This window comes from Delphinus delphis, chromosome X (genome assembly GCF_949987515.2).
Source record: "Delphinus delphis chromosome X, mDelDel1.2, whole genome shotgun sequence".
Lineage (NCBI taxonomy): Eukaryota > Metazoa > Chordata > Mammalia > Artiodactyla > Delphinidae > Delphinus > Delphinus delphis.
In genome coordinates, this window is record NC_082704.1 from 112,886,271 (window position 1) to 112,896,820 (window position 10,550).

The 10,550-nt window shown below is 38.1% G+C and overlaps 1 non-coding gene across 1 annotated transcript; it reads right to left on the reverse strand.

Moving 5' to 3' along the window:
• Positions 1 to 9,149: 9,149 nt before the first annotated feature.
• Positions 9,150 to 9,222, reverse strand: TRNAW-CCA (transfer RNA tryptophan (anticodon CCA)). Its single transcript has one exon. It is a non-coding gene; the product is annotated as a tRNA-Trp (tRNA).
• Between the last annotated feature and the right edge of the window lie 1,328 nt (positions 9,223 to 10,550).

Sequence of the window (10,550 nt, forward strand, 5' to 3'; positions counted from 1 at the left end):
GTCATTCTTTCCACAGGGCAGAAATTCATTATATTTCTACTAGACAAAATTAATATGCATTTCAATGGATAGCAATTAATTTGCATTACTTACAGTTTTCTACAACTTCTACCCTTACAGAGTTGTAAAATAGCCTAATCAATGTAATGGCATTCAATCAAAGGTGCACACCCCTATAGAATTAAATAATCCTGGGAGGGTCAGCTGGAAAATACCCAGCACTCCACTGAAAGGACATTCAGTTATCTTTTGCCCATTTCCAAGTCTTCAACAAGTTTTCCTAAGAGCATCTTTGTGTATTCTTTTGTTACTGTCCTAAGTGATTGTAATAGGATTATTTTTTCTTTTCTAGTTAATATGGACAAAATATATTTGCAAAATGCACACTTAAGCCAGAAACCAATGCTTTAGGAATTATGAGGTCCCCAATAATAAAGTTAAAATGTTGGGAGTAAGGCAAATATTTTTAGAAATGTATAGAATATAATCAAACACATATGGATGATTGAAAATATTAGAAGTAAGTAATAGCATTTTGTCATGATCCCTTAGCTTATCATACTGTTGTTGAAAGGAACACAATTATAATTGAATGGAAGCCAGATTCTTTTCTACTTTTTAATTAGCTGGAAACAAAACCTGGCTGTTGGTTGACTGGATTTAGTACAACTTTTTCATTCCTTATTTTTGATTTTTCAAAGTGCTCTTTCTTTTTAAAGGAAATCAATTCTTCTTCTGTTTAAATAAAAGGACTTTTGAGACAGACTCGGAAAAAACGGTGGAGCACTCTTTTTACAATTCTGTATTTATTCACTTTGCTATGGAGATTGGCAAAAATTAATTAGTGGATGTCTGTTGAGAAATGGAACCCACAACCTATGAAGTAGGTAGGAAAAGTTGAACTTTTTTTTTTTTTTTGGCTTAAAATCAGAAATCTATTTTCTCACAATTCTAAGAAGCTAGAAGCCTGAGATCAAGGTGTGGGCAGGGTTGGTTTCTCCTGAGGCCTCTGTCCTTGGCTTGTAGATGGCCATCTTCTCTCTGTGTCTTCACACATGGACCTCTGTGTGTATGTGTCGCTGTCCTAATCTCCTCCTCTTATAAGGACACGAGACATAAAGGATTAGGGCCCATCCTAACAACCTCAGATAACCTTCATCAGCTCTTTAAAGACTCTATTTCCAAATACAGTCACATTCTCATCTACTGGGGGTTAGGACTTCAATATACAATTTTGGAGGGACACCATTAGGCCATAACAGTTCACCCTCTCGCCCCCCAAAACCATGTCCTTCTCACATGCAAAATACAGTCACCCCATCCCAACATTCCCCCAAATCTGAACACATTCCAACATCAACTCTTTTTTTTTTTCACACATACACACTGTATTTCATTTTTACAAGGCATAAATAAACTGACACCAAGCATTGTAAGTGGATGACCACAACAGAAGCAACAATGATTGCAATTACCAAACACAAAACACACTCACACTATGTCATAATATTGACATTCAGTCCAGGAATCCTCCACTGTAACAGCTCCTTTACTTTGCAGTGAAAATTGATCTGTATATTTTTTGCCTCTGAGTCCTTGTTGGGATTTTTTAATTATTATTCAAACAGAAAGTCACAAAAATTATATTCATCCTCATCAGTTCACTCAGTCCCATGTAATTAATTTTTTTTTCATTTTGATCTTTTGTTAGCACTTTTATGAATTCATCAGTTTTCCATTAGTTCTGAAAATGCTTATTCATTCAGTTCAACAGTATAGGCAGTTACCAGAAACCTGTACTTGTCAGAGTCTTTTCCATGAATTCCTTGAGATGAAACCCTTTTATAGGAACATTTTTGCAAAAGCGTCAGAGTACACCCAGAACTGTCTGTAAATGACAAGACTTAAAAATGACCACGGTTGAAGATTTGATGAAAGTTCATAATGATACAATTGACAAGGAAATTTAGTTATTTCTGAGATATACATTTTAAAGTAATAACTAGAATTACGACTTATAACATTATACCAGAACATACAAGATTTTTAGAAACTTCATGTAGTGTCTGAAACATTTATATTAACATATTTCCATACAAATAACCCAAAGAAAGTTTAGTATTAGTTGTTTTTTGTTTGTTTGTTTGTTTACACTGCAGGTTCTTATTAGTCATCAATTTTATACACATCAGTGTATACATGTCAATCCCAAACGCCCAATTCAGCACACGACCGTCCCCACCCCACTGCGGTTTTCCCCCCTTGGTCTCCGTGTTTGTTCTCTACATCTGTGTCTCAACTTCTGTCCTGCAAACCGGTTCATCTGTACCATTTTTCTAGTTTCCACATACATGCGTTAATATACGATATTTGTTTTTCTGTTTCTGACTAACTTCACTCTGTATGACAGTCTCTAGATCCATCCATGTCTCAACAAATGACTCAATTTCGTTCCTTTTTATGTCTGAGTAATATTCCATTGTATATAAGTACTACAACTTGTTTATCCATTAGTCTGTCGATGGACATTTAGGTTGCTTCCATGACCTGGCTATTGTAAATAATGCTGCAGTGAACATTGGGGTGCATGTGTCTTTTTGAATTATGGTTTTCTCTGGGTATATGCCCGGTAGTGGGATTGCTGGATCATATGGTAATTCTATTTTTAGTTTTTTAAGGAACCTCCATACTGTTCTCCATAGTGGCTGTATCAATTTACATTCCCACCAACAGTGCAAGAGGGTTCCCTTTTCTCCACAGCCTCTCCAGCATTTGTTGTTTGTAGATTTTCTGATGATGCCCCTTCTAACTGGTGTGAGGTGATACCTCATTGTAGTTTTGATTTGCATTTCTCTAATAATTAGTGATGTTGAGCAGCTTTTCATGTGCTTCTTGGCCATATGTATGTCTTCTTTGGAGAAATGTCTATTTAGGTCTTCTGCCCATTTTTGGATTGGGTTGTTTGTTTCTTTAATATTGAGCTGCATGAACTGTTTATATATTTTAGAGATTAATCCTTTGTCCATTGATTCATTTGCAAATATTTTCTCCCATTCTGAGGGTTGTCTTTTTGTCTTGTTTATGGTTACCTTTGCTGTGCAAAAGCTTTGAAGTTTCATTAGGTCCCATTTATTTATTTTTGTTTCCATTACTCTAGGAGGTGGATTAAAAAAGATGTTGCTGTGATTTATGTCAAAGAGTGTTCTTCCTATGTTTTCCTCTAAGAGTTTGATAGTGTCCAGTCTTACATTTAGGTCTTGATTCCATTTTGAGTTTATTTTTGTGTATGGTGTTAGGGAGTGTTCTAATTTCATTCTTTTACAAGTAGCTGTCCAGTTTTCTCAGCACCACTTATTGAAGAGACTGTCTTTTCTCCATTGTATATCTTTGCCTCCTTTGTCATAGATTAGTTGACCATAGATGTGTGGGTTTATCTCTGGGCTTTCTATCTTGTTCCATTGATCTATGTTTCTATTTTTGTGCCAGTACCATATTGTCTTGATTACTGTAGCTTTGTAGTATAGTCTGAAGTCAGGGAGTCTGATTCCTCCAGCTCCATTTTTTTCCTTCAAGACTGCTTTGGCTATTTGGGGTCTTTTGTATCTCCATACAAATTTTAAGATGATTTGTTGTAGTTCTGTAAAAAATGCCATTGGTAATTTGATAGGGATTGCATTGAATCTGTAGCTTGCTTTGGGTAGTACAGTCATTTCCACAATATTGATTCTTCAAATCCAAGAACATGGTATATTCTGTTTGTATCATCTTTAATATCTTTCATCAGTGTCTTATAGTTTTCTGCATACAGGTCTTTTGTCTCCCTGGGTAGGTTTATTCCTAGGTATTTTATTCTTTTTGTTGTGGTGATAAGTGGGAGTGTTTCCATAATTTCTCTTTCAGATATTTCATCATTAGTGTATAGGAATGCAAGAGATTTCTGTGCATTAATTTTGTATCCTGCAACTTTCCCAAATTCTTTTTGTTTTTTGGTGAAATGATATCTCATTGAGTTATTTTTTTTAAACATCTTTATTGGAGTATAATTGCTTTACAATGGTGTGTTAGTGTCAGCTTTATAACAGAGTGAATCAGTTATACATATACATATGTTCCCATATCTCTTCCCTCTTGCATCTCCCTCCCTCCTACCCTCCCTATGCCACTCCTCTAGGTGGTCACAAAGCACCGAACTGACCTCCCTGTGCTATGTGGCTGCTTCCCACTAGCTGTCTATTTTACAGTTTTGTTTTTTTTTTTACCATATTCTTGATTAGCTCTACTAGTTTCTCTGGTGGCATTTTTAGGATTCTCTATGTATAGTATCATGTCATCTGCAGACAGTGACAGTTTTACTTCTTCTTTTCCAATTTGTATTCCTTTTATTTCTTTTTCTTCTCTGATTGCCGTGGCTAGGACTTCCAAAACTATGTTGAATAATAGTAGTGAGAGTGGACATGTTGTCTCATTCGTGATCTTAGAGGAAATGCTTTCAGTTTCTCACCATTGAGAATGATGTTTGCTGTGGGTTTGTCATATATGGCCTTTATTATGTTGAGGTAGGTTCCCTCTATGCTCACTTTCTGGAACGTTTTTATCATAAATGGATGTTAAATTTTGTCAGAAGCTTTTTCTGCAACTATTGAGATGTTCATATGGTTTTTATTCTTCAATTTGTTAATATGGTGTATCACATTGATTGATTTGTATATATTGAAGAATCCCTTGGATAAATCCCACTTGGTCATGGTGTATGCTCCTTTTAATGTGTTGTTGGATTCTGTTTGCTAGTATTTTGTTGAGGATTTTTGCACCTATATTCATCAGTGATATTGGTCTGTAATTTTCTTTTTTTGTAGTATCTTTGTCTGGTTTTGGTATCAGAGTGATGGTGGCCAAATAGAATGAGTTTGGGAGCGTTCCTTCCTCTGCAATTTTTTGGAAGAGTTTGAGAAGGATGGGTGTTAGCTCTTCTCTAAATCTTTGATAGAATTCACCTGTGAAGCCATCTGGTTCTGGACTTTTGTTTGTTGGAAGATTTTTAATCAGTTTCAATTTCATTACTTGTATTGGCCTGTTCCTATTTTCTATTCCTGGTTCAGTCTTGGAAGGTTATTACCTTTCTAGGAATTTGTCCATTTCTTCCAGGTTGTCCATTTTATTGGCATAGAGTTGCTTGTAGTAGTCTCTTAGGATGCTTTGTATTTCTGCGGTGTCTGTTGTAACTTCTCCTTTTTCATTTTTAATTTTATTGATTTGAGTCTTGTCCCTCTTTTTCTTTATGACTCTGGCTAATGGTTTATCAATTTTGTTTATCTTCTCAAAGAACCAGCTTTTAGTTTTATTGATCTTTGCTATTGTTTTTTTTGTTTCTATTTCATTTATTTCTGCTCTGGTCTTTATGATTTCTTTTCTTCTGCTAACTTTGGGTCTTGCTTGTTCTTCTTCTTCTAGTTCCTTTAGGTGTAAGGTTAGATTGTTTATTTGAGATTTTTCTTGTTTCTTGAGGTAGGCTTGTACAGCTATAAACTTCCCTGTTCGAACTGCTTTTGCTGCATCCCATAGGTTTTGGAATGTCGTGTTTTCTTTGTCATTTGTCTCTAGGTTTTCTTTTTTTTTTTTTTTTTTTTCGGTACACAGGCCTCTCACTGTTGTGGCTTCTCCTGTTGCAGAACACAGGCTCTGGACGCACAGGCCCAGCGGCCATTGCTCACAGGCCCAGCCACTCCGCGGCATGTGGGATCCTCCTGGACCGGGGCATGAACCCGTGTCCCCTGCATCGGCAGGCAGACTCTCAACCACTGCGCCACCAGGGAAGCCCTCTAGGTATTTTTTGATTTCCTCTTTGATTTCTTCAGTGATCTCTTGGTTATTTAGTAACGTATTGTTTAGCCTCCATGTGTTTGTGTTTTTTCCCTGTAATTCATTTCTAATCTCATAGCGTTGTGGTCAGAAAAGATGCTTGATATGATTTTAATTTTCTTAAACTTACTGAGGCTTGATTTGTGACCCAAGATGTGATGTATCCTGGAGAATGTTCTGTGCGCAGTTGAGAAGAAAGTGTAATCTGCTGTTTTTGGATAGAATGTCCTATAAATATCAATTCAATCTATCTGGTCTGTTGTGTCATTTAAAGCTTCTGTTTCCTTATTTATTTTCACTTTGGATGATCTGTCCATTGGTGTAAGTGAGGTGTTAAAGTCCCCCACTATTACTGTGTTACTGTCGATTTCCTCTTTTATAGCTGTTAGCAGTTGCCTTATGTATTGAGGTGCTCCTCTGTTGGGTGCATATATAATTGTTATATCTTCTTCTTGGATTGATCCCTTGATCATTATGTAGTGTCCTTCCTTGTTTCTTGTAACATTCTTCATTTTGAAGTCTATTTTATCTGATATGAGTATAGCTACTCCAGTTTTCTTTGGATTTCCATTTGCATGGAATATCTTTTTCCATCCCCTCGCTTTCAGTCTGTATGTGTCCCTAGGTCTGAAGTGGGTCTCTTGTAGACAGCATATATATGGGTCCTGTTTTTGTATCCATTCAGCCAGCCTGTGTCTTTTGGTTGGAGCCTTTAATCCATTCACGTTTAAGGTAATTATGGATATGTATGTTCCTATAACCATTTTCTTAATTGTTTTAGGTTTGTTTTTGTAGGTTCTTTTCTTCTCTTGTGTTTCCCTGTTAGAGAAGTTCCTTTAGCATGTGTTGTAGAGCTGGTTTGGTGGAGCTGAATTCTCTTAGCTTTTGCTTGTCTCTGAAGCTTTTGATTTCTCCATTGAATCTGAATGAGATCCTTGCCAGGCAGAGTAATCTTGGTTGTAGTTTCTTCCCTTTCATCACTTTACGTATATCATGCCACTCCCTTCTGGCTTGTAGAGTTTCTGCTGAGAAATCAGCTGTTAATCTTATGGGAGTTCCCTTGTACGTTATTTTTTGTTTTCCTCTTGCTGTTTTCAATAATTTTTCTTGGTCTTTAATTTTTGCCAATTTGATTACTATGTGTTTCACTGTGTTTCTCCTTGCGTTTATCCTGTATGGGACTCGCTGTGCTTCCTGGACATGGGTGACTATTTCCTTTCCATTTTAGGGAAGTTTTCGACTATAATCTCTTCAAATATTTTCTCTGGTCTTCTCTCTCTCTTCTCCTTCTGGGACCCCTATAATGTGAATGTTGTTGCGTTTAATGTTGTCCCAGAGGTCTCTTAGGCTGTCTTCATTTCTTTCCATTCTTTTTTCTTTATTCTGGTCCGCAGCAGTGAATTCCACCATTCTGTCTTCCAGGTAACTTATCCATTCTTCTGCCTCAGTTACTCTGCTATTGATTCCTTCAGTGTAGTTTTCATTTCAGTTATTGTATTGTTTATCTCTGTTTGTTCTTTAATTCTTCTAGGTCTTTGTTAAACATTTCTTGCATCTTCTCAATCTTTGCCTCCATTCTTTTCCTGAGGTCCTGGATCATCTTCACTATCATTATTCTGGATTCTTTTTCTGGAAGGTTGCCTATCTCCACTTCATTTAGTTGTTCTTCTGGGGTTTTATCTTGTTCCTTCAACTGGTACATAGCCTTCTGCCTTTTCATGTTGTCTGTCTTTCTGTGAATGTGGTTTTTGTTCCACAGGCTGCAGGATTGTAGTTCTTGTTGCTTTTGCTGTCTGCCCTCTGGTGGATGAGGCTATCTAAGAGGCTTGATGGGAGGGACTGGAGGTGGGTAGACCTGGGTGTTGCTCTGGTGGGCAGAGCTCAGTAAAACTTTAATCCACTTGACTGCTGATGGGTGGAGCTGGGTTCCCTCCATGTTGGTTGTCTGGCCTGAGGCAACCCAACACTGGAGCCTACCTGGGCTCTTTGTTGGGGCTAATGACAGACTCTGGGAGGGCTCATACCAAAGAGTACTTCCCAGAACTCTTCTGCCAGTGTCCTTGTCCCCACGGTGATCCACAGCCACCCCCCACCTCTGCAGGAGACCCTCCAACACTAGCAGGTAGGTCTGGTTCAGTCTCCCCTGGGGTCACCGCTCCTTCCCCTGGGTCCCAATGCACACACTACTTTGTGTGTGCCCTCCAAGAGTGGAGTCTCTGTTTCCCCCAGTCCTGTCGAAGTCCTGCAATCCATTCCCACAAGACTTCAAAGTTTGATCCTCTAGGAATTCCTCCTCCCGTTGCCGGACCCCCAGGTTGGGAAACCTGACGTGGGGCTCAGAACCTTCACTCCAGTGGGTGGACTTCTGTGGTATAAGTGTTCTCCAGTCTGTGAGTCACCCACCTACCAGTTATGGGATTTTATTTTACTGTGATTGTGCCCCTTCTGCCATCTCATTGTGGCTCCTCCTTTGTCTTTGGATGTGGGGTATCTTTTTTGGTGAGTTCCAGTGTCTTCTTGTCAATGATTGTCCAGCAACTAGTTGTGATTCTGGTGTTCTCGCAAGAGGGAGTGAGGGCACGTCCTTCAACTCCGCCATCTTGGTTCCTCTCCAAAAGTTGAACTTTTGATATTGTCATTTCTAAAATTAAAAAAAATACATATATAAGGAACAATTTTTATTTTAATGATCCATTTAAACCTGTCTTAGTCCATAAAGGATTACAGATGGCTGAGAAGGGATTATCGGTGATAAATTTAATTTCAGGTACTGTTAAAACATCAAAAATTTTAAGTAGATGATTATCCCCCAGACCTGGCTCCTCCAATCTTGATTTAATATTTGGGATGTCTTCCCTCTCCTGCTCTGGCTCAGATGCATGCTGTTAGCAGAAGTTTGGTGACGGTGGTTTAGGGCAAGGGAGGGACAGGCAAGTTCCACTCCTACCTACCACAAGTCCCCCTTTCTCTGTGCCCAGGGCTCTGGCTCAGTTCACCTGGACTGGAATGGTCTTGGGATTGAGGGCAAGTGTTTGTGTTAGTTATTAGGAGCCAAAGGACTAAATCAGCTTGAGGCTTTGCTTTTCCGCTTACCTCTTCCATGTCAAGCTTTTGTGCAGAAATTGGCCTGGACGTTCCCCACTGTGTTTTCATATCTGCAGTGGTTTGAGACATCATTTAAATAAGAAAATATTAAATACAACTTTAAAAAAATATATATTTATTCATTTTGGCTGTGCCTGGTCTTAGTTGCGGCCTGTGGGATCTAAGGTGCAGCATGCAGGATCTAGTTCCCTGACCAGGGATCGAACCTGGGCCCCCTGCATTGGGAACAGGAGTCTTGCCCAACTGGACCACCAGGGAAGTCCCTACATCCAATTCTTAAAGCTTATTTCGATTAATGTTATGACTGAATGTCCATCAAACAATTCTGCAAAAATTAGAATTACATATAATCTAATCACTGTTAAAACTGTATAACATTGGTGGGGATAAACCATTATAAGGGTTTTCTTAAATGTATCCACTTAATGCATTCTCCCAGTAGTCAGTTTTATTGTCAATCCCTTTCCCTATTTATTTATTTGAAAGATTTTAATAATTGCTTTTTAACATAAAATTCATAGTATTATCAGTCCTTATTATTATTGTGGTATTTCACTCTTGTACTAGGAAATATGGATTTGTATACCTTCGGAGAAATGTCTATTTAAATCCTTTGTCCACTTGAAAATCGACATATTTGCCTTTTTATCATTGAGTTGTAAGAGTTCTTTACATATTCTGGATACCAGTCCCTTCTTAGATACACGATTTGTAAAAAATATTCTCCAGTTCTATGGGTTGTCTTTTGACTTTCTTGATTTGTAGCACAAAAGTTTTAAATTTTAATGAAGTCCAATTTATCTATTTTTGTCTTCTGTTATTTATGCTTTTGGTGTCAGATCTACAAAACCATTTCCTACAGGTAATTAGCTTTCAATGTCTCCTAAAGGACATAGAAGAACCTGAGTAAGCACTTGCAATAATGATGTGATTGTGTGTGTGTTTTAAGTAGATTTTATTTTTTAAACTGGTTGTAGGTTCACAGCAAAATTGAGTGGAAAGTACAGAGATTTCCCATAGACCCCCTTTCCCCCCACATGCCCAGCCTCCCCGATGATCAACATCCCCCACCAGAGAGGTACATTTGTTACCATCATTGAACTTGCACTGATCCATCATCATCACCCAAAGTGCATAGTCCACATTGTGGTTCACTCTCGGTGTTGTACATTCTATGGATTTTGACAAATGTATAATGACATGTGTCCATCATTATAATATCATGCAGAATATTCTCACTGCCCTAAAAATCCTCTGTGCTCCACCTATTCATCCTTCCCCCTTGTCCCCAACTCCTGGCAACCACTGATCTTTTTACTGTCTCCATAGTTTCGCCTTTTTCAGAATGTCATACAGTTGGAATCATGTAGTATGTAGCCTTTTCAGACTGGCTTCCTTCACTTAGTAATATGTATTTAAGCCTCCTCCATGTCTTTTCATGGCTTGATAGCTCATTCCTTTTTAGTGCTAATATTCCATTGTCTGGATGTTCCACAGTTTATCCATTCACCTACTGAAGGACATCTTGGTTGCTTCAGAGTTTTAGCAATTATGAATAAAGCTGCTATAAACATCTGTGTGCAGGT